This window comes from Euprymna scolopes, chromosome 8 (genome assembly GCF_053919585.1).
Source record: "Euprymna scolopes isolate OS-2025 chromosome 8, ASM5391958v1, whole genome shotgun sequence".
Classification (NCBI taxonomy): Eukaryota; Metazoa; Mollusca; class Cephalopoda; order Sepiida; family Sepiolidae; genus Euprymna; species Euprymna scolopes.
In genome coordinates, this window is record NC_136489.1 from 145977649 (window position 1) to 146004591 (window position 26943).

Sequence of the window (26943 nt, forward strand, 5' to 3'; positions counted from 1 at the left end):
GTTCCCTATGAACTCTGAAACTGCTGGGCTGATTTTTTTTAAATTTCACACAAATTTATTTTATGTGTCAGGGAATGTTCTTGGATAGGTTCTGTATCTGAATTCCTCCGATAAGTATCGAAAATCGATAGTTGATAAAATCTACTAAAAAAAAAAGAAGTGGTTTGATTTTGACCAAAGTTAACATCCTTATACAACCTAACATCACAAGTGCATTTGAGAAGTTTTATCATTGCACAAGCAGAAGAGCCCAATGTATAAAATAAACAGTAGGTTTTTTGATAATGAATGTTTCTGTTTAGAGCATGACTGAACCAAAATACTTGCATTTTGCATGTTAAACTTTAATTCAAGCCATTATATAAAAATAATTTTATAAAATCAATAATAGGTTCTCTACAGTGCAATGTAGACTACAATGTATTGTGAGCTAAGTCACTGCATGGATGTATGTGAAGCTTTCTCCTCGTACACCATGGTGAGTTCTCGACTAAAGCAGGAAAATTTCAATGATAATAAAAATTGGGTTTCCCTGCTAGTTAAATCTAAATAGAAAAACAGAAAATGAAAAAGTGTCGCAGATTTAATCATAAGAATCTTAAATTTTCAACCCATTTTGAATTCCTCTCTATTTTTTAATTCACTTCATTGAATAACTATTTTTATATATAAAACTACATTTATGATGCTAACATGACTATACACCCTCCAGCAAAAGGTATGGAAAAGTTATGCTTTGCCAGTGTTTGCACTCATATAAAATTTCATTGGGGGAGGGGGTAGACTTGCTATTTGCTTTTTCCTTTCCTTTAAACACTTGAACTGATTTTATCCAACAGATTTTTTTTTATTTAATTATGTTTGCATGACATGAAGGATATTTATATACAAATACACACTGGTCTTTATTATAGAGTGGAGGATAAAAATGTTTTAATTTAATGAGAAAAACTTGCAGAATTCATGTTTTTAGTATCCCTATTTTACATTTTGCTCGATATCTAAAGGAAGAGACAAAATTATAATTTATTGAGAAAAAATAAAATCAAGAATTAAGAAAATGCATATGACGTTTACTTGATGCTTTTATTAGCTGTGTTTTTATACATCTGAACTGAACACTATTGATGGTGAGAAAGAGGTTTTAATCGCATATCTATTTCTGGGGTAACATCAACTGAAAGATTCTGATAAAGAAAGATAACTGAACATAAACACCTAGTTTACATTTTGTCTGATCTAACAAACAAAACTAACACTAAATAAAGATGTTTTAAAACATTGCAAAAGTTAACAAGAAAATAAAATAAATTAAAAAAAATAACTTTATATGATCCTGAAAATTGTCTTTTAAAGTCATATAAAGTCATTTGTTTTGGTATAAAATTATAACATAATTTTATTTATTATAATAAAATGTCTGAAGTTAAAAACATATGATGAAATGTAAACATTACATTACTTTCTCCTGTGGTTAGTGCAGTGTCTGTTCGTTTGTTATGAAACCATTTACCCAGACATTACTCCGCTTTGGGGATGTAATGTAGTATCTGTTCTGTTGTGATAGGACCATCCTTCCAGTCATTCTCTTCCTCTGTGCACATCAACAAGAAATCATCAGAATTGGCTATTTATGAATAAACTCAATATGCTAGTATGTATGTCTACCGACTTTGTATGATAGAACTGAAGCTAATAATTAACTGTTGCACATTTTTATGACGTCAACAATCGTGGAATAAAAATGGATTTAAAAATATCTTTAAGAAAAACTTTCAAGTTAAAATATTATGTTAGACTTTCGGATGTAATTCTATATCACTACAAAGATAAATGTGGTTTATAAATGGTAGAAAGAGGGTATAAAAAAAACTTGCTGCAGAAAATGGTATTAATAGATGTGATCTGAAAGTAAAACCTCTTTAGTAACACCATTTCATAAAATATATTTCAATTGATCTGTAGCGGACTGGTGGATATATTATACATCCACCAGTCGTACAAAATAGGGAAAATGATTTGAATTGGGAAAGGAAAAATGAATTGCTTTGAGGAAGGAATGAACAACGCGTTTACTTGAATTAAACGAACTAGGATTTATTTCGTGAAGAAACAAGTGAAAGAAAAGGGTACAACACGTGTTCATGTCTGCGTTCGTCTCTCGCTGTTTACTGGTGAGAAGGAGAAAGTCTATTGTCGTAGAGAGAGAAAGAGAGAAAGTCAATCCAGTCTGGTGTGCGTCTCTCGCTGTTAGCTGGTGAGGAGGAAAGTGTATTGTAGTATAGAGAGAGAATGAGAAAAGGTCAATCCAGGCCATGGAGATAGAAAACGTATAAAGTGTACGTACTGTCTGTTAGCTCGTGCCCCATTCATAGTCGCAGGGGACGTGAGGCACGCGCCTCCTGAAAGGGAGGCGGCTGGTTCGTCGACCCTCTCAGCTTGAGAGCTGGTCCGAAAAAAGGGCTGGAAACAGCTTGTCTCTTGCTTTTATAATTGTTTCCGGTGGTCTTTTGCGCATGTGTGGATTTCCTTTGAAAGGGAAGTGACGTTGTCCATCTGTGCGTACGTTAGCGTATGTACGCGAACGTGAATATATGTGCGTGTGTGGACGTGCGCACGTATGTTTGTGTGCGCGTATGTATATGACAAGTAATATAGCTTGAGATGTGGACGCGTGTTTTTGTGTGAGACTAGAAAAGACTCCCACAGATCCATGAAACGGGTGCAGCTAGTTATCTATGCTCATAATTAAACAATTACACTCCATTTACAATGACAGACTTCATTTCATATGAGAATGTACAAATGTGATTTAACTGGAAATAAAAGCACTTAACAGCCTGTCTGGTTATCAGTATTTATAGATAAATATTCTTTGTAATGGATTAATTTGGCAAACTTTATGATTTGCAATCGAAAAAATGTTGAAGGCAAATTTGTAGATGAATAATGTATACATTCTGATCTGATAAGTGTTATTACTTTGTTGCAACGTTGATAATGAAGCTGACCTGACCCCCCTCCCCATCCCGAATACAAGTCAATCAACATAAGCAAAAAAGAATAACGGAATCAAAAAGGTGAAGTATTGCCACAAAGTTATATTCTTATTAAAATAGCAAAAACGGAACAGGTAGTTGTCTCATTAGCTTGTGAATAGTTGATAATGTTTGTTCTTAAAATGTTTTACTCATCTTGAAAGGGACAATATATTGATTATAGCAGTGAAAAAAAATTATCCTGAAAAGGACAATTTATTGCATTTGCATGTAGCAGTTGGAAGCATAAAAGTGTCTTGTGAAGGACAATTTTTAGTTGCGTTGTAGTAGTTGATGAAATAAAATTATCCTGAAAAAGTTAAATATAAAATCTTACCCCTGGAGTTAATATTACACAAAGAATTCTTTATCTAATTTAATTTTAACTTTTCAGGTAATTATAATGAATACCAGATTATAAAGTTTTTTCTTTAAAACTTTACTATTTAATTTTTAGAGGGGGGGGGGAACAGTTTGTTATGTAAGTTTAACATAAAATGATCCTCAAGTTTGTTTTAAATTATAAAAAATGTCTATGTAAAGTTGTCCTTCCTGTTTGTTCATTCACAAATTCCTCCTAAGGTTTTGGAGAAAAATCTCCATATTCTAAAACTGTATTAGTATTTTTTTATGGAAATCGCTTCAGACAAACCATGAAGCCACTTAATATAAGGGGCTTAAAAAACACCACTTTGAAGTTTAAAACTACTCAATGATAATGGATAGATAACAGAAAACAGTAATTCTTTCCCCTTTATCAGAAACATTGTTATGGAATATGAGGACTTAAGGACAAAATAAAAGAAGTGAGAGTTATTGGGTTACCGAAAGTAAAAGACATCTTAACCCTTGTCTCATGGGCATATGCTTTTGGTGAGAGTGGGGATGAATTTCAATAACAACTTGGGAGTCTAGCAAATTCACCTCTGTGTCCTCAGAATATCTATCTCTAGTAGCCGGATAATCCTATATATAATAAAAACGTCACAGTTTTTGCCCTCTGGCCCAAAATACCGTAGGTTTACAACAACAGATGCACATACAAATCTATTATGTCCACACTATTAGCTACTATCTTATGTAACGTTAGAACGGCATATTTGACACATTTATTTGTTTTAATAAAACCCTAGATTTAATCCTAGGAGTAACATAATCACCATCACAATCACTTACAGACGAAGTAGTTCCCAATTTTACCCCTAATTACTAAGTCCTCCCAATGTCCCCATTCTACACCGCATAAATTTACACACAGGATACTCATATTGAGACCCCACCATTCGTAACTGATCTGTAAACTCATAGACATAGCATTCACCTTCCAGTCCTCAAAACAAAAAGTAATAAGGCCTCCCCAGACACATTCCTGCCTTTCTGATTGGATGATACATGACATTCTCCTATTCCAGAATGAAACTAATCCTGGTATTAAATGAACACTTCGAAAACTTAAAATTATTGTCCTCACTTACCACTAGAAAAATACAATTACAGTAAATGTTAGCGTGTTACTTACAGAACTAAAAGGTTAATTAAACTGCAGAAACCTATTGAACTCTACAAATGGAATAACTCCTCCTGCCAATAAAAAACAAAGGAGAAGGAAAACATAAATATGTTTTTGTGAACTGCTCATGATAACTTTATTCTTTCCTTAATAATAATTCCTAATAACACAAAAAATATGATCCACATTCCTTTTATTTTCCGTTTTGTTTTTTTACTGGTGGGATCCATATTTATAAATATCTGATAACATGTTTCCTTATTTTCATTATTGAAAACACAACAAATTTAGTCCATCACAATTTACATGATTATACTCTCCCTCTCTCCCTCCCTGTCTAAAGTCATATGCTTTGCGATAAATACGGATAATATTTTGTGTATTTTTTCCATTTTTCTCAGTTTTTTTTTTTTATCAAATTCGAACAGTTTTCTTTTTTTTTTCTTTCCCTTTTTATTTGTTTCTTTCATTAGCGAAATGCAACAAAAAATCTTCATTTGTTTTTTGGGTGTTTTCTTTTTGTTTGTTTTTTGGGTGTTTTCTTTTTGTTTGTTTTTTGGGTGTTTTCTTTTTGTTTGTTTTTTGGGGTTATTTTTATTTGTTTATTTTTTTAAATTTTTTTTTTTGGAGGTGCATTCTTTAAAATTATTACTATTCAGGGGCACTGAAAACAACATTAATGTTTAAAATTACAGAATACATATAGTTTCTAAGATATGAAGAAATTATAGTTTTAAAAAGTGGGGGGATCGCTTTTTTATATTAATTTAATATGAAATGAGCACCCAATTCATGGCTACTTTCTTTGCGGGGGTGGGGGTAGTAATTTTTATAGGGGGGATTATTTAGTCATTTTGGTAGACCAACACAAAACCAACCAACAGGTAAAAATAGTTGTTGATATTTGTCAAATCTTACTTGGTTTCCAACTTAACAACTTTTAAAGATTTTCGGCTATGCTGAAAACGAATATTGCATTTAAATTTTTTGCAAATAAGTAGTTTTCCGGATATTAATCAATGTAACTGTTACATGTTATAAATATTATAAGTAGTGGCCATTGATGTACCGAATAAAACCATTAAAATTCATTCAAACACAAAACTTATCCAGGTAGGTAGAAGAGTAACTTATCTTGATTTTGTCACATTTTGCTTGTTGGCTTCTCTTTACAGAACTCATCAAAACAATGAATTGTTATTTTTCATTATTTTGAATGCACCTAATTTCTTTTATTACAAATTATTTTTCTACTTTAAAAAGAAAAAATACACAGACATTCCATTGCATTTCCTTAGGATAAGATTCCATGTTTTCATTCTTAAATAAATTTCTACTTTTAAGAAGTACAACTTTGTGGATAAATTTTATAATTTTTATTCATTCCTTAACTATTTTCATATTATGCTTACCTCAATTCACCATTTATCTTGTTGCAGAGAGTCAGATTGGTTGGGTGTTGATCGACTGTATAACTAAGAAACTAAACGGCACAATCATGTTGACACATCGGTTCTCGACAGATCACCAAAGTTAAGCAACGCTGAGCCTGGCCAATACCAGATGGGTGACGATTTGGGAAAGTGAGGCACTGTATGTATCATGAGGTAAAATACCAGGTTGGGAAACTGGTGTAGTCTGTGCTTCTCTCGAGGGTAGATGGGCCTCTCTTAAGCCATAGTAGACAACTTATCTAGTGATGGCATCACCAAGTATTCAGGTATGGACAAGATTTGAATCACACTAAAAACTGGTGTAGTAAGTTCAATCTCAGCCGTGGACACAGGTTACATTACGTTTTATGTTATGTTAAGAAACTATATACAGGCAAAATACAACAATGGCAACGAAAGGAAGACAACTGCAGATAAACAGTTATAAAAAATGTATTTATTTTGCCATAAATATACAAGGAAAATGTAGAACTGGAGAAAGTCGATCAGTGATGATTCTGGAAACAGGAAGGTTAGAGAACAAGAAATGTTGTACCTGGGTAGCAGCAGAGACAGGATGGATAGGAATGCAGGGTGCTGGAAATATAGAGACTGGATCTTAGACAGCAATGACATCACACAAAGATTGATGTGAACATCCCTAGGGTGTGATGAGATGTCTCAAGTAGGTCATGGACAAGGGCTGGATTGACAGGAACAGAGTTTGCAAGAATGGGAACTAGATCCTGGAGCCGTCTATTAATAATAATTGAAACAGAGGGCTATTAAACAGGATACAGAATGCTGCTGGGCACTCAAACAGAGCCAGGCATCAATGGGGACTAAAACAGGGAGCCAGAAGCCATAGGCAGGAACCGATGATACGAGCTAGAGTAGTATGAATAAGCTGGAACTAGAGAAGGAGCTGCAGAAGTGAGATTAGCAACTGGAGTTGGGTAGATGAAACAGGTAACAACGTGTGAAAGATTTGATTGAATTCTAGTAGTTTGAGAGTTGCTCTGAAAAGGGCAATTTGATTTGTTGCTGCTGTTTGCCGTGTCTTCTGGGACTTGATGATTATTAGTTAAGGTGAGGGCTTCCTGGCCCCCTATCTGAACTGATTTTTCTGGTTGATTTCAATTTACTCATTGAGACAAAAGGTTACTACAGTCGATGTGCCTAGGTCACAATCAATTAATAATTAAATAATGACTTAATTTGCTGCAAAAATATCTAGGATGATGCTTGATAGTATTTAAATTAGTTTTTTTGTTCAACATTTAAATAAAAAAATTTTTTAAATAAATTTAAATGCTGGAATTTACTGGATCTGAGAAAATTGAATCGCATGTGTTTTAAGGGTCTAGATTTTTGGCACATGGGTTAATGTCCACATGTTTTTGGAAATGGCGGAAAAAGGTTTTGTTGGAGTCTGTGAGATTCTAACGCAAACAAAAGGAGCAATATAGTGCGGCAATCTAATTGTGTGCTTAAACGGCACTTGAGGGCAATTTCTGTTTCATGACAATTTAGAAATATGAAAAAAAAATTTATCTGATTGACACAGTCAGTGCCAATGTTTTTATTGGTATTGATAAGCTAAAATAAAGGTGATTTCAACATACAATATACTCTTTTTTTTATTTATTGCTTTTTCATTGACTACTGAGTAATAATTACGATGTTTATAGGAAAATAGGAATAAGATAATTGAACTAATTGTATTGTTTACAGCTGTGTTCAAAGAGAACATAAAACAATGCATGAATAATACATTGTTTAACATATTAAAATATTTCAAGTTTAACAACACTTGAGATTTAGTTAAAGACTTCAATGAAGCAAATAGTCATAAACGTGCATGATGCACTGAATAATTTCTTGATGCACTGAATAATTTCTTGATGCACTGAATAAGTGTCAGTAATCCATTGCTGAGATTATCTCTGCTTTTCATGGCAGGTGCTCGACCTAACTTCACTCTGTGATTCTCCACTGTAAAACATTCACGGCAAATACTTGACTAGCTACAACCATTATCAGCAATTTCCATTACTCTTTATCTGTACCTAAAACTAAACGAAAATTCCATGAGCAAAGTTTTATTTTTTCACAGAAATGATCGTCTGTGAAACACAATACCATGGAGCTGCTTCTTAGTTGACTATAGCATGGTCGTTTCCAAATCCAACACAAAGAAGTTCTAGTTGAACTGTTCCTAGAAATAATTAATTTCTACCCAATTTCCAACATCACCGATTGTCATGGTGTTGTCTCACCTGGCACTCATTAGCTCTTATCCTCAAGTAGCTTCCCGGCCTTGAGAAGTGATGATTCTATAGTAAAAGATACAAACAAAAAGCATGTTTTTTTATTTGTATCAAAAAAGAGTTTAGAGCACTCAAGTCGATCAGCTTCTAATCACATAGTCAACAATCTGGATTTGATAAAAATGTTATTATTATTACCATACTAGCGGGACCTCTGGAAATTCAACAGCAGACTTTTTTATGCGTAATATATTGATGTTGTCATTGTGTGGATGTTCAGCATAAATGGAGACGCCCTGATATTATGTAGCTCTTTTGTTAAAACTGCAAAAGTATTTATCTAAGCTAGCAGGGATGCCAGCATAGCCCGGTTGTAAAATAAATATTTTAATTTATGCAGATTTTGTATATATTATTATAGAGTCAATTTTCTATCGATTTTTATATATTACAAAGTTGCGATTTCAAAAATAAAAAAAATATATCCATATGACTTGGGCATATCAACTTGAATAGAAACCGAAACCAAAACTTAAGAAAATTATATATATATATATATATATATATATATATATATATATATATATATATATATATATATATATATAACTTGAGTTCCTTCAGCTATAATCGAAAGCAAAACCAAAACTTATGAGGAATTCCTGGTAAGATTATTTATTACAAGAAATGGAATATCATAACAATTAAATGACTGTCACTCGGAAGAAAAAAATATAAGTGTGACACACAAACTAAAACACATGCAATCATATTAATATATGGATAAGAATGAATACAGATTTGCATATATGGTCTATGTTAATTATAAACATCTATACTTGTTACATCGACTTCATTATTTTTTGTCATTGCTATCTGAAACCATGCAATGCTTTGTGTGTCACTTTTTAATTTGCCACATCATGTTCACAGAATAGCATCATTGTAAAATACAACAGAACAATTTGCAATGGATTCTTTTATTTTATTCTGACCAGGAAAAGCATTTTATGAACAGTGTCTCCAAATCATCACTAAGACCCCTTCCCTCACTTCCGGGAAGGAAACAAGTCTGTTTTAATCTCCACCTTTCTGTTTGTAACACCACAGCTCAGGACTTCCTTTCCCCTTGTCGTTCAATACACCACAAACAGATCTCAAATCAGCTTTGATTCATATACAGCTAAACTTGAGTAAACAAATTCTGATTTTTGTGCACATGAACTGTTGACAATGTGTTCACTATTCAGACAAATGTAGCAATTAGATTTATTAACCTTTAAATGTCACATACCAATAATGTTTTGAACATATATTTTTGTTACTTAACAATAAATATGCCAATTAATTCCAGTAATACAGACCAAAAACAATTTACTTTTTCTATTTATGAAAGACTAGCCTGGTTGCCCGGATGTCTGGAGGTGTGTGTTGGGCAAAAAAAGAAAAGTGGTAGTAGGCAGGCAGGCTCGCACCCGTGACACAAAAACAGAAAAGAAAGTGAAAGAAAATCTGTCTTATCGTTACTCCATGATGTGACCAGAAGTCTAAAGTGTTCAAATTTAACATAGTCAAGATGACTTGTAGAAACGGCGTTGCTTTTCCCACGAAAGCAAATTAGACATAAAGTCGTTTTTAATGTGGAAGAAAATCAGCTCCCCAAAAAAGGGGTCACTCTGGCAGTATCCAAATAAATAGTAATTGTCTCAGTATGAAGAGTTCCCCCTACATTGACCAAGAACCAATTATAGAACAGATACTACCCGGCCCAAAGACCAGGCGGTTACTTTCGAATAGTTTCGCTTTATTTATACGAAAAAGACAAATAAACACTGGAGATGACGGCATGATAGGAATTTTGTTTAACTGGATAAAAAAAAGATAGAGACAATGTCTGCGAATGCGAGATATTAAAATCTGGGAAGTATGCGAAAGCTTCTTGCAGAATCTAACCGACGCGAGAAGCCCAATGCAAAAAGCCTTTCGTGGACATACACAAATGCTCACGCCTATTTTGCCCTTTATATAATAGATATTTTTTTCCATTTTTTATTACCTAAATCATTTGCATAAATATTTAATGCTTGAAATCCACACCAAAAAGGTGGCATAAAGTTTTTTTTGTGTGGTAAAATATCGATTGTGGTTGGGTAGAACATACTAGAATAACATGAATCCCTTGACAGGTTCATACTATATTAATATGAAAGTGTATTTACTGTATTTTACTAAATGGACGACAATAAAAAATTTAGTTATTGAAATTCAAAAGTTAAATTAGGATGGTGAACTCCATGCATTAATAATGTAAAAAGAAGTCGGCCATTTTAATCTTTTAAAAGATATGTGCAAAAAAAACAAAAAAACAAACTTTCTTTTAATAAAGTAAAATTATGGAACATTGCGAAGTTCAACAAAAATAAATTACAAACAATTTGTTTTAAACCAATTAAAATAAATCCATTTTCTTTAAACGATTTTGTTTTGCTTCAATTTAAAATAGCAATTATCAGAAAAAATTACTTCAATTAAAACTTCTAATAATATATCAGATTTTAAAACTAACTTTTCATGCTAATAATTATAATTTAATGAACCAGTTCAATATTCTTAAAAGATAAGCTTTCTCAATTAAAAAGCTTTTTGCAATTTTAAAACACAGCTTTTACATATAACATTTTTTTCTTAAAGTAAATTATTACATCTATTTTAATTTTCTAATACGTTTTTTCTTAATCGAAACTTAACAATATAAATATATGAAGGTAATTCCAAAAGTAAAGCTTCCTATTCGTTATTAACTCAAAATGTTGAAGAGCTATGAAGACGAGAGTGATACCATTAAAACGAGTGACCTTTTGTGCATCAGAATTTGTTTTCTAAATGGTCAATACAATTCTCAATGTACTTTTATCAGAAATTCAATGACACATCTGTTGCAATATTTTTGATATCTAATCGGGGTATACTCCCTCGAATTTGGGAGAGTCTATTGATAAATGCTGCTGATAGGAATTGACAAATTAATTCACGTTCTGTTATCAGCCAATCAGAAACCAGAATTGCTCCATAAAAATTAAATCTTTTAGCATTTCAGCACATAATTTTTTTGTGTCAGCACAAGGAAGATCTTTTGCTCTTTGGCTGCAAAATTATAAAGTCCAGAACCTGTATAGAACAGCTGCCCACTAAGAATTCTTCATCTTCAGGACTTGTATAGAAAAACTACCCATCGGAAACTCTTCTGAAATTAAACATGACTTCCAATTCAAGAATATCTCTGTTTCTGGTGCATATCAATGACAAGGATTGCTTTCTTAGAGTCTCATACCGTCAATATCTGCAACAGAGAGATAAAAATTTCAGGCCATAAATGCATAAGTTCAGTCATCATAACAATTTCAATTTGCAATCCTCTCTGATCCATTTAGGCTGAATAAAAAATAGGAAGCATTGCTTTTCGAATGCCTCTCGTACATAACATATTAACTTGTTGCAGAATGCCAACTAACCACTCCCATGCTTGTAAACAAAAATATGCTGAAACATGACACTCTTGGAAATATGCTGTGACCAAGTGTAATAAAAATAGCAACAACCGTTTTTAAACAACAAAGAAAAAACACAAAAGCTTCATTTTTCACAAACTAAAAAAAAACAAAGGACTATTATTTTGACCCTAGATTAAAATAAATACAGTGCCCACTGATGTTCAACTACCAGTTTCCAATGCCCATTGATATTTGACTACCCATTCCAGTGATCATTGACATCTGACTGCCTGTTCCAGTGCTCATTGACGTTTAGCTACCAGTTCCTACCCAAAGGACCCCAGAATCTGAACCTCACGTGAGATGCCATTCTTGCTCCAGCTGATCCTAAGTCCATTGCCATATATTTTTGCCTTATTTTCTTGGTAAACAATAAAACACAATCGCCTATTGTCTTTAACCGAACAACTGCGTTTGTCATCCTTCTTCGCTATTGCCATCACGTCTTTGCTTTGTATCTACTTTATTAGTTATACGGTCGATTGGCACCTTCACACCTTTCAACAAACTAACATGTTATGCGCCCTCTCAACAAACTAACATGTTATGCACAGCATCTATTTTTTACATCACCTCAGCACATATGCTGGAAGCTGTCTATTCAGGCATAAAATAGCTTCACCAAGAATGCCGCAAAAATGTACCTTAATTCTCATCATGGAAAATTACCACATCGAATGAGAATTATTTCTTCTTTTCAACAATGTTATTTCGAACTACTGTTTTCTTATGCGCTGAACACACACACGTATGACGCTTACATGGTTTAATGACTTTCTTTTCCCCTCAAAAAATAATCACGTGTGTCCTTCTGTTCATAAAAATCAGTAATCTTAAATTCATGCCCTTTTCACGAGACACTCATTTAGCTAAGGCTGCCTAATGAACACGCGTTGCAAAAAGCCTTAACTTTGGAAAGATTTGGATAAATGTTTCTTAAACACATAAATGTTGTTATTTAATTTCAATGCAGCGATCTCAAGTTCTTTGTCAAGTGTCATTATCAAGTGTTTTTTCCAGAGTTATGTTTTTATTTTTATGTATGTGAGGATGTGATTTGGTGGGAACCGTCTGTAAATTGGAGATCTCGTTAAATTTACCTTTAGTGATCCTGCAGATATTCTATCATTTTCGACTTCTAGAGATTCCTGCATCTGCAACCTCGGTCTTAAAAATTGATAGATCCCGAGTATGAATTGGTGGACACCGACTCACACCCTTACAAGTTAGTGATTACTTTATATAGTTCTACAATACTTTACAGAGCACTAGTATTGCTTGAGAATCTTTCTACTTTTAATTTTTTGGGGGGGCTTTTTTGTTTCTTTTATAACTATTGTGTTTTTTGGGGGGGGGGGATTGTTTGTTTTTTTTGTTTTTTTGTTTGTTTTTATTTTGAAAATTTGAACCAAATTGTAATTAAACTATGTTTAATTTTGTGAAAGTAACGTATTAATTTTCTTTTTTTGGTCGGTTGGTTTTACTCACCTCTGCCCAAACAAGGCATATTGCCACTTGGACGTAATGGGCTACTAATTGGGATCATGCCTATAAAAAATTAAGATAATGTTTTACATTGCATTTGAACTTCTGCATATCAGTATAGTTTGGGAAGCAGTTAACAGGAAGAGAATTCCAAAGTCTAGCCGTTCTAGAGAAGAAGCGATTAGAGTAGAATACTTTCTGACATTTAGAGACCTCAACAGTGAAGGGGTGTGATTTTGTTGCTAAGCGGGTTTGTCAGGGACATATACATCAAGGGGCCACAAGTGCAATGAGTTCATCAGAGCATATTCCATTAAAATACTTGTAAAACAGGCACAGGGATGCAACATTGCAGCGATGGGACAGGGGTTGGAGCTTAGTTGACAAAATGGGACCTATTAAATTGCAGACACTATTCTGGACCCTATCCAAGAGGAACAGACTAGCAGTAGATGCACCAGCCCAAATGTAGAAACAATACTCCATGCATAGGCAAATGGTGGCCTTGTAGAGGTATAGGATACTCTCAGGTGTGAACAGTTTTCTAGCATGATAGAGGGAGCCCACCTGCCCAATGTCCTCAATGTATTTGTTCCAGTTCATATTTCCTGTGAATGTTAAGCCAAGGAGTTTGAAGGAAGAATTCTCAGGTTGGGAGTTATTTGTCATGGATATCGGTGGTTGAAGAGGCTTCTTGTAATTGTTAAAGGAGAGCAGCTTAGTCTTATTAGCATTAAATGTTACCATCTATTTATGGCCCCATTTCACTACAGTCTGGAAGTCATTTTCTATGGATTCAGCTATCGTATTGGATTTGTGTACATCTGTTCTTCCCTCATGCATGTTATAGAGCGTATCATCAACAAATATACCCACCTCGGACTCAATATTATTCAGGAGGTCATTGATGAATATCAAGAATAATAGTGGTCCAAGGATCGACCCCTGAGGTATTCCCACATTTATGTTACGCTGCTTAGATGAACGGCCATCAATGACAACCTGGATGGTCCTATTGTCTCAGAAGGATTTCTATTTATAAAATTATTGGATGTACTACAAAGAGCTTACAATTTTTAATCTTGAGAACTTGCAAAGAATTTAAAAACCTATTTAAATGAAAGTTGCTTACATATTTCTTTCAAATTTCAAAAAGATAAAAAAAGGTGAAAACTAAAATAACTGATGTGACACTTTGAAATTTGATAATACTTTAAATTGATAATTTCTGGCTTGAATTAAGGGTAAAAATCAAATATATGGTTCTTTGTGCTCCTAAACAAGAAAACATTTATTATAGAATAATCCTTCCCATGGTGCACCTCAATTTCAGGAAAGTTTAATTTATTCAGATTTCATTTTGGGAGAAAATGAATTTAAAATTAATAATTGGAAACATAATTTAATGAAGGAATATATGTATATTAAAAAAATAACTAAAATATATTAGGAAATTTTGAAATTTCAGCCTTTTCAATTTTTTTTTTAATTCTTACCTTATATATAAAGTAAAAATGAGAATTTCCTCTATATTTAATTGGAATAGCTTTTAAAAGGTAGACAAAAATGTTTCACTAATTATTTAGCCCAATTTTTGGCCAGTGTTTTGATAATCAAAAATTTCATTTTCATTCAAATTTATCTAATATTTATCTTTCATCCGATCAACAGTTTTCATATCATAGAAATCAGAGGAGATAACCCTCTACCAGTTCAATTACTCTTCCTGAAAAAATCTAATTTGAATACATTTCTTGCATTACTCTGCTATATTAAATAAAAATGATGTATTGTGTTTTATTATCATACAAAATATTGTATTTTATTATTATACAAAATATTGTATTTTATTATCATACAAAATATTGTATTTTATTATCATACAAAATATTGTATTTTATTATTATACAAAATATTGTATTTTATTATTATACAAAATATTGTATTTTATTATTATACAAAATATTGTATTTTATTATTATACAAAATATTGTATTTTATTATTATACAAAATATTGTATTTTATTATCATACAAAATATTGTATTTTATTATCATACAAAATATTGTATTTTATTATTATACAAAATATTGTATTTTATTATCATACAAAATATTGTATTTTATTATCATACAAAATATTGTATTTTATTATTATACAAAATATTGTATTTTATTATTATACAAAATATTGTATTTTATTATTATACAAAATATTGTATTTTATTATTATACAAAATATTGTATTTTATTATTATACAAAATATTGTATTTTATTATCATACAAAATATTGTATTTTATTATCATACAAAATATTGTATTTTATTATCATACAAAATATTGTATTTTATTATTATACAAAATATTGTATTTTATTATCATACAAAATATTGTATTTTATTATTATACAAAATATTGTATTTTATTATCATACAAAATATTGTATTTTATTATTATACAAAATATTGTATTTTATTATTATACAAAATATTGTATTTTATTATCATACAAAATATTGTATTTTATTATCATACAAAATATTGTATTTTATTATTATACAAAATATTGTATTTTATTATCATACAAAATATTGTATTTTATTATCATACAAAATATTGTATTTTATTATTATACAAAATATTGTATTTTATTATCATACAAAATATTGTATTTTATTATCATACAAAATATTGTATTTTATTATTATACAAAATATTGTATTTTATTATCATACAAAATATTGTATTTTATTATTATACAAAATATTGTATTTTATTATTATACAAAATATTGTATTTTATTATTATACAAAATATTGTATTTTATTATCATACAAAATATTGTATTTTATTATTATACAAAATATTGTATTTTATTATCATACAAAATATTGTATTTTATTATTATACAAAATATTGTATTTTATTATCATACAAAATATTGTATTTTATTATTATACAAAATATTGTATTTTATTATTATACAAAATATTGTATTTTATTATTATACAAAATATTGTATTTTATTATTATACAAAATATTGTATTTTATTATCATACAAAATATTGTATTTTATTATTATACAAAATATTGTATTTTATTATCATACAAAATATTGTATTTTATTATTATACAAAATATTGTATTTTATTATCATACAAAATATTGTATTTTATTATTATACAAAATATTGTATTTTATTATTATACAAAATATTGTATTTTATTATCATACAAAATATTGTATTTTATTATTATACAAAATATTGTATTTTATTATTATACAAAATATTGTATTTTATTATCATACAAAATATTGTATTTTATTATCATACAAAATATTGTATTTTATTATTATACAAAATATTGTATTTTATTATTATACAAAATATTGTATTTTATTATTATACAAAATATTGTATTTTATTATTATACAAAATATTGTATTTTATTATTATACAAAATATTGTATTTTATTATTATACAAAATATTGTATTTTATTATCATACAAAATATTGTATTTTATTATCATACAAAATATTGTATTTTATTATCATACAAAATATTGTATTTTATTATCATACAAAATATTGTATTTTATTATCATACAAAATATTGTATTTTATTATTATACAAAATATTGTATTTTATTATTATACAAAATATTGTATTTTATTATTATACAAAATATTGTATTTTATTATTATACAAAATATTGTATTTTATTATCATACAAAATATTGTATTTTATTATCATACAAAATATTGTATTTTATTATTATACAAAATATTGTATTTTATTATCATACAAAATATTGTATTTTATTATTATACAAAATATTGTATTTTATTATTATACAAAATATTGTATTTTATTATCATACAAAATATTGTATTTTATTATCATACAAAATATTGTATTTTATTATTATACAAAATATTGTATTTTATTATCATACAAAATATTGTATTTTATTATCATACAAAATATTGTATTTTATTATCATACAAAATATTGTATTTTATTATTATACAAAATATTGTATTTTATTATTATACAAAATATTGTATTTTATTATTATACAAAATATTGTATTTTATTATTATACAAAATATTGTATTTTATTATCATACAAAATATTGTATTTTATTATTATACAAAATATTGTATTTTATTATCATACAAAATATTGTATTTTATTATTATACAAAATATTGTATTTTATTATTATACAAAATATTGTATTTTATTATTATACAAAATATTGTATTTTATTATTATACAAAATATTGTATTTTATTATTATACAAAATATTTTATTTTATTATTATACAAAATATTGTATTTTCGTTTGTTTATTGTAATGACTATACTTTTTTTACATACAGCATATTATTTGGTGATGAACTGTAACCCTCTTTCCACTTCACATTTGAGGACAACATTTAAAAGAGACTGCATTTTTTAAATATGAAATACATCCTGAATATTGAAAAAATGAAAAAGAGGCGCTTCATCTACAGACCATGGTCATGGTAATGGCATTCACCCTGGGTTGATTGGGCTTTTTCTAACAGGTTCATCATGTCCAGAACACTTCCTGACTAAGCAGCACAGAGATCCAAGGCTGCTTGTTTTGAGTGCAGATTATTTGTAGTTCCCCCACACACCATGAACATGGCATGTACACAGTGGTGTAGCTAAAGCGAAGCAAAGGGGGTGGACCAGCCCAGGAGAGGTGAGACAATGTCACCCCTCAACAAAATTTTTTAACCAGGCTAGGGTGCCAAAAATAGTGAAAACAGTGGTGTATGCACAGGGTTTCGCAGGTGGATATATGGTCTTCCCCCACCCAGAAATAATTTATGACCCTCCCCTCCTAAATTTGTCTCCTCTGTCATAAATTTTCTAATAAATTATCAGGAAATTTGTAAATACAAAAAATAGTAATGTTTTCAACTTTTATGTGTTTTAGTTTCTACAATCTTGATTACTAACCAAAGAAATTGTAAAACTTTATCAAACGATATGGCGTTTTTACTTTGCATTAATAACAACAAAGTGAAATACAGAGCCAAAAGGGCAACAATTTCAGTCATGCCTGCGAATCGCTGAGATACAATTTTCCATTGAGTGAGTGATATACTTTTAAATATATCTACCAGTATTGGAACGACTAATTGGAATCGGAATTGAGAATCGGAAAAATCAGAACATTTTTAAATATTGAAATTGGAAAAATTTGTGCCTATTTTCCAATTCCGGAAAGGTTCTTTTAAATGTTTAACTTAATTTTCAATACTGATAAATATTTAGTGTTTTCAAATCATCACTAAAACTAAAATCATAATAACATCAAAATACAATGTAAATTTATTTTACTTATATAAAGAAAAAAAACAAATTCCATAAATTTTCTAGATAACCTTCAAAAGAATGTAGTTGATTTACAATGTTCCGAAAAATGCTTAAAAATTAAATATAACACTTTTGTCAAAAAAAAAAATACTTTCAAACATCATTGATGATTAAAATGGTACCCAGAAAACAATGCAACGGAAAATCAAACACCTGAAAATTACCATCAGAAAATTATGTAATTTGGAGATTGTAGGAACATTAAGCAACTATGGAATAAATATTAATGTAAAATAGATTTTAGCATCATTCTATACAGTGATATAATTTTAAATAGAGTTCATTTTTCTCTGGACAAAATACATGAATGGAAAACTCATTTCTGACATCAAAATTGTAAAATACTTTGGCATAATTTTTCATAAAACACTAAACATTTCATATGCAGATCAAATGTCAACAATCATTCGATATGTATACATTAGCAGTGGTACAGTTGAAGTGCAGGAGTCAATCCTTGGGTTTTTTCATCTGAAAGGTAAAACAGCTACTGAATTAACTTGTAATATCCTCGATAAACTAGAAAACGAAGAACTGGATATTCAGTTGTGCTGTGGTCAAGAGTACGATAATGCGGCAAGCATGTCTGGAATTCACAATACTGTGCAACAAAAGATCAAAGACATTAATCCAAGGGCCGTTTTTGAAGCATGTTCAAATCATTCTTTGAATCTTTGTGGGAAAGAAACGTTTGTTAATAATCCATCTTTTATGACATCTTTTGGAAGTCTTTAGGTGCTGTACACTTTTTTGCTCTGATGACCCATCACTGGGATGTGCTAGTGGAATACACAGGTATAACTGAAGAGACTGTCTACAATTCACTCGAGTCCACATGTTGACACTGTGAAGCCAGTGATACAGAAGTTTAATCAGTTTATGGAAGCCATTGAAGCACTATATAGTGTTGAAGAAAGCGCCAAAACAAGAGGCACTGTGAACAATCTGTTGTCGTCTATATGCTACATTTTTTTTCATTTCTTTCATGTTTTTATGGGGTGACATTTTACCAGAAATCAAATTAGCCCAGAAGTACATGCAAACTAGGTATTACTCTGGACATGGTTGGTACTAAATTAAGGGCTATCAAAGTCTTTTTGGAAGAGCAGCATACATACGTTGTTAATGGTGTCGTTTAGCAAACACTTGCCAAATGTGAAGAACTTGATATTTTTGCAGAGAAGAAAATCAGAAAAAAGAGAAGAATGCCAAGAGACGATAGATTTTCATTGTAGCAGAAGATCAAGAGAACAGTGTTAGAGTATTTGGGCCGTTTCCATACTGAGATGGATACCAGAGAAAAGGCAATGAATGACGTTTTGCTGACATTTTGTGCCATTCAGTCAGACCATATTATTTGTGCCAAAGACAAAGAAATACAATTGTCTGTTGCCAAGCTCACTGCTGTGTATGGTGAACAGTTGGAAGAACTTTTAGAGATTCCACATTTAAGGTAACATCTATAAACAGCCAAAATAAACTTGGAGGACTGCAGTTTATCATCAAGTGGGACTTTGTTGAATCATTACCATATGATTCTAAAATTCTTTCTAACAATATGTGCTTCTGTGGCATCGTATGAAAGAAGTTTCTCTAAAATGAAACTTATAAAAAATTACCTCTAGTCAACCATAAGCCAGTCAAGACTATCAGATCTGGCTATGCTGTCCACTAAAAATGAGGAACTTACAAGACAAACAGATTTTGACAATGTCATTGACCAGTTTGTCACAATGAAAATAAAACATTCATTCTAAAACCATAATATCGAATGTCTTTTTTATTGAGTTGTTCTGAAAGTAAACAGTTGCATTTTCAAAATCTTTTGATTTGAACTGATTATTTTGTGGTATTGGATTCAGTCTTGGATTATACGTGTAAACAGTAACATACTGGTTAGTAGAGTAGAGGTAGAGCAGGTATGGAAATTTAGCTACAACTAATCATTCAGCAGAGGGTGAATTATAATCATTGGGGTGACATTTGATCAGATCGCACTAAGTGACATTTACTCTAGCTATGCAACTGCATGTACAGGTACATTTTTTTTCAAATACAAAATTTTTAAGAATGAAATACGATTATTTTTCTGCTGCTGAACTGTATGAATAAGCATAACAATGTACGATTATGGTACACAAAATATTTTCTAAAGACTTAAAATTTTACATATAATAACATATTATGGTACACAAAATATTTTCTAAAGACTTAAAATTTTACATATAATATAATTATGGTACACAAATTATTTTCTAAAGACTTAAAATTTTAAATATAATATAATAACATTATGGTACACAAAATATTTTCTAAAGACTTAAAATTTTACATATAATATAATAACATATTATGGTACACAAAATATTTTCTAAAGACTTAAAATTTTACATATAATATAATAACATATTATGGTACACAAAATATTTTCTAAAGACTTAAAATTTTACATATAATATGATAACATATTATGGTACACAAAATATTTTCTAAAGACTTAAAATTTTAAATATGATATAATAACATATTATGGTACACAAAATATTTTCTAAAGACTTAAAATTTTAAATATAATATGCATCACACATTTCTCTATGATTTTAAGTGTGGAATACAATATTTTAATAAACTGTTTCGTTTTGTTGTTTTTGGCAATGAAATCTTATGTCAGTTAAATTATTTGAAACTGTTTGTTCCTTAAACCAAGCAGCAATGATTAATAGGCTCTTACAATATGTGTGTTTCAGCCAGAATTCATAAACAGTAACATTTTACTATATTTTATTTATAACTAGCAGGTCGCCCGGCGTTGCCTGGTCATAAAATATGCCTAAATATTATATTTTAATTAATGAAAAATTCATATTTATTATAAACAGAAATACTGTAGGTATTTAACGTAATGTTAAATTCCTTAAAAAAAAAAAAAATGAAGTAAAAAAAAAACATGGGAAAAAAAACTGAGACATGTGCATGCAAGTAGTATGTTTTTTCTAAATAGTTCATTTCGTGTAAGTAAAAAAAAAAAAAAATACTCGAACAGAGATCGAAACCAAAACCTAAAGACAATGAGTCAAGTACGATAAACATGAAACAGTTAAAACAGATAAATTCCGATCACTCCCACATACCAATTTTTTAACTTGGACTCCTTAGCAACCCTTTTTTTCGAATGAAAACCAATTAAAAAAATTTTCACATGTCTGAATACCCTATATACTAAATTTCAAGTCTCTAGATCAAAAATTCGTTGAGTATATAGGTTGAGAAGTGTCCTCACACACACTCACACATTCTCACTTTTATCTATAACTATAAAAGCGAAAATGTATGTATGTGTGTTCGTTTTTTCTGTATGTCTACAAAAGGCTTTTTTCAGAGAAGCGCTCGGTCGGTTCACAACTTCTGAAAACTTTTTATATCACATATAAATCGTAATATCTCAGAGTTAACAACGGAGCTCGCCTGTCTATTTAATTTGCTCGACTTTGGGAACATTTGTCGCTCGCCGCATGTGGGTTAGTCTTTTTTCTATAACATCTTGGGAAAATAAAAATTTTAAAAAAGCGTTCCCGCAGTAAATGAAATACTATCCCGCAGTCAAACTTGACCTCATTAAGTCATTAAAACGTGCACCTGCCAAATCCAAGTAATTAAATAAATTCAAACGTGTTTCTGTTAGCATCTTGTGATGGCCCAATGGTTAAAACCATCACACTCTTTTTTTTTCACACTTTAATTTCCAACTTTGCCTCAACGGTTCGGGTTCGATCCTCGTACTTACCTACCAAAACATTTTTTTTGTATTTTACCCCCCCCCCGGAGTTTTCACACACACCTCCAAACACCTGGGCAACGCCGGGTACCCCTCACTAGTAAATATATAGATGTGAAAAGTGATAGTTACAAAAAAAAAAGAAACTAAAAGTAGTAATATGAGGTTCAAGACTAAGAATAAAAGATTTTGGGTTCTAAACTTTTTACCGGCCAACACCGAGTATCTGATGGTGCTTATTAATCAATTATATAAATCTCACCTGTCTGTTTAAATGTAAGTATTATGTATGTATGTATGTATGTATGTATGTATGTATGTTTATATGTCTGCCTAAAACTTTCAACAGAGGTGACGGATTTTCATGAGATCAGTATCGTTTTGGAGCTTGACCATTCGGATGACAAATATTGAAAAATTGCCTAAAAACATTAATTCCTTCACCCTCAACTGGGTACTTTTCTACAAGGAGGGATCGCTTTTTTCGTCAATATTTTCGAAAGTCATCCCTTCTTTTCCATTGACTAGTCATAATTAAAACCTTTGCCACTTCCGGTTTGGTGATGGACGCAACGGCAAAGACGTCACGTTTTTTTTCACATTCTTTTCCTCCATACGGTTTGAGCCTGCCTGCCTGCCTATTACCACTTTTCTTTTTTTTTTTTGCTCAACACACATGTCCAAACACCCGGGCAATGCCAAGCACCCAGGCTAGTACATGACATTTTTTATCATTATTTTGGATATGGTTTTTGAAACTTAAATTTCTTCATTATATTTTACTTTATTTTCTACGATATAAAGGGAAGTTGATTATCTGTGCGCCTGACTAAAAGTAAAAAAACTGCATAATAGATACCAACAAAAGTTGATATGTTTTGCTTTGGACAAAATATGGGCAGATTTATTTTTGATATCCAATTGTTGGGAATCAACAAGAACAGAATTATTTAGAAGGGGTGATATTTAGAGCGATTTTTAATATTATTATGTAGTAATTCTCAAACGATTTTTTCCAGTTGCCAGAGAAAGCTAGAAAGATAAGGAGAAGAGGAAGGGAGGGAATAGAGGAGTGGGTATGAAGAGATATAAAGAGGGAGATAGAGAAAACAAAGGGGGGAGAAAATAAAATATAGACATGATCTTTTTATGATATTCTTCTGAAGATAAAGAGAAACAGAATTAGTCAGGGAGGGGGGGGGTGATATTTAGAGATTTAAAAAAATGTTATATTTATATTATCCATGCTAAAAAGACCAATCTATTTTGAGTAAAATGTATCAAATATAATGGCAGCAGCGTCGTTGTATATTAGAGATTCAGCAATATATGTTCTACTTATTATTAACTATTAAAGATTATTAGTAAAATTATAAACTATTAAAGATTATTAATAAAATTATAAACTATTAAAGAATATTAATAAAATTATAAACTATTAAGGATTAAAAAATATTAAATATTAAAGATGAAAAAATATTGATTCAGATTTTTACATAGAATGCAGCTAAAATTGTGGATTTGAAAAAGCAGAAACCTTTTTTGTGCCAATGAGTTAATGAATTTCATTTTCAAACTGGTGACATGTGCTTTAAAAGACAAAAGACTGTTTCCTAACAAAGAAAGCAACAAACAAAAACTATTCACAATGTACTCATTAACTAGTTTTCATGAGAAAATGACATGAACGTTTCACATGAACAATCGTCATCTTATTCTGTTTAAACTCTATTTGACATGCTGCCATATTCGTATTATTTGGATTCATCCGACTACTGTTCTCATCTTGAGTGTGATTTTCACAGGATTTCGGTCGATATAACCTCCGACCTTCTTCAGGTGTATTTTGTTGAACTCGAGAATTTCAACAGAATTTATAGCAGAACCCTTTATTTACTTCATGAGGGTAGCATGCTCTTGTCCCATCAGCCATGACTGGATAGAGGTCCTAAGTAATTTGCAATTGTATTTTTTTTTGATCGCCCACACTGAGGATTGAACTTTTAACCTTCACTTTTTACGATTGATTTTTTCAAGTACTCTAACCACTGTGCCATGGGTCCTTGTGGATAATTCTGGTACGAATTTTAGGAACCTTAAACCTATTTTATTTCTATTTGTAAATATCACTATTTATTACTAATTATTACTATATATTAACATATATATATATATATATATATATATATATATGTTAATGCTTATATTTATTAATTGTATATATTATCTATTGTTTATAATTAATGGTTCTCATATCTATACTAGGTTTAATTAGTAATTGGTTATTCCCTAGCATATGTCATGCTACCACATGATGGCTTTTAAAAATTGACTTCCAAACTAACTTATCGCTAACCAGGTCTATACGGCATAATCATGTGGACACACTAGTTCTCGTTAGATCACTAAAGTTAAGCAATGTTGAGCCTGGACAGTACCAGATAGGTGATCAATTTGTGAATTCCAGGTGTTTTATGTAGGAGGACATCAACACCTCCCTGCAAGAGTTTCAAAAACTGAATGCTGTTATCTCCCCTAATGGGGATATACATGCAACTGGGGACTGCTTGCAAATTTCATACTCCCATGGAACTTCCTCCTTTGGAGGAAGCCCATTAAACCTATATAGAGTTAGTGCCATTTCCAATTTTTTATTCCTTCTCTCAAATCTATATATCACTTCCGCCTATGTATTTTTTGACCTACCTCTATCAAATCATCCTACCTTAACTATTCTACATCTAATCCAAGCACTCACATCCAGTAAATCAATGTGACCAAGCTAACAAAGTCTCCTGATACATACATATTTCCATAGACTGTCCAGATTTAATATTCCTCTGAGCTCATCAGATCCAGCTCTTACGGTTCACCAATCAGTGATATAATGTGTGGAACTTTCCACTGACTTGAAATCTAAAATGGTTTGAATTAAAAAAATAAAATCACATAAATTCAAATAAATCTAAATAAATATAATTAATAAGCAAAAATAATATGACATTTTCTCAGATGGTTATTTTCAGAAATCATGTCATTAAGAAACAAATGAAAACAATAAATACTGTTACATCACAATACTTTTTATTTTGTATCCAATTATGGGAGGGGGTGATTTAAACCTGTGGAACAAATTAGATTTGGTTTTTAGTTGGTAAAAGTAACTGTCTTTTCTTACACAAATTAAAGTTTGTACTTCCAGTAAAAAGTTACAATAAATTAATTTTCTATAATGTTTTTTTTATAATAATATCATAAAGTCTGAGTTTTTGCTGGGCATCCATAGGCAGTAGATACAATGTTTGAAAAATAACTGGAACTTAGCAGGCGTTAGTCAACTTAAAGTGTGCTTGTACACATAAGCAAAGGTTACATAAAGTCAGTTCATTTTTAACTATTTCTTATCATCTGACTATAGCTCAAACGGTAACAATTAAGGTTGGATCAGTAACTGTTTCGATTCTAGCTGATGGCACCCAAGTCATTTTTTAAAAACGTTTAAAATCATTGCTATATATTGGATATAATATAAAAAAATGATAGAGAATTGTACTCTATAATAATAAATATGAAATCTGCATTATTACAATATATTTAAGCATATTTTACAACCGGGCCATACCACCACCATCACCAGGGGGAGGGACGCTACTATATATTGGGTACAATATAATAATCAATAGAGTATTGGCTCTATAATAATAAATATGAAATTTGCATAAATCAAAATATCATATTTAAGTGTATTTTATGAATGGGCAATGCCGAGTGGTCTTCTGGTGTGTGTATATATATATATGCCGAGTGGTCTTCTGGTGTGTGTATATATATATATATATATATATATATATATATATATAAAGCAAAGCTCTTTGTGTAAACAAATCGAGCTGAGGTCGTTTGAGCAATGTTTAATCATTGGAATTTCGCATACCCATCCTAGCAGCAACCAAATAGCATAACAGTTAAAAGTGCTGATTGTCACATAGGTGGTCGAGTTTCAATTTTGGCTTGAGGTAGTTGCTAGTCTAGCTGCACTGAAGAGCTGTGATACAGCGATACAGCGAAACAGTGTCTGTGGATGACTATATATATATATATATATATATATATATATATATATATATATATATATATGACAAAGATCTATATTCATAATTTCAAGATGTTAACCATCTTACCCTTTATTTCTTTAAATATGTTGATATGCACAATTCTTTACAGCACCTGTTTCGTAGTACAAAATCATTCATTTAATTGTTATATCAATGAAAGATAGCATAATAAAAGGAAAAAAGGTAATTGCAATTTCTCCCCCAATTTTCAGATTTGAAATCATGCCCATAGGCATTTATTTTCTTTTAAAAATTAATAAGTGCCCTTTCTTCTGATGAAATAAATTCATTAATTGCTATAATAATTAAATTAATGATTTTGCGCTATGAAACAGGTTCTGTTAAGA

General features: G+C 30.3%; 1 protein-coding gene across 6 annotated transcripts in view; it reads right to left on the minus strand.

The window, feature by feature from the left end:
* Positions 1-26943, minus strand: part of LOC145283817 (L-seryl-tRNA(Sec) kinase-like) — a 115249-nt gene that overhangs the window by 40450 nt on the left and 47856 nt on the right. The window contains exon 1 of one of the 6 annotated variants that reach the window (XM_080132910.1): positions 1463-1595. The exons of 4 other annotated variants lie outside the window; for them this stretch is intronic. The gene's annotated coding sequence lies outside the window, so the exon portion shown is untranslated. Of the gene's footprint in view, positions 1-1457; positions 1596-26943 lie in introns of those variants that run through there. One more of the 6 variants, XM_080132909.1, reaches the window with a different exon arrangement.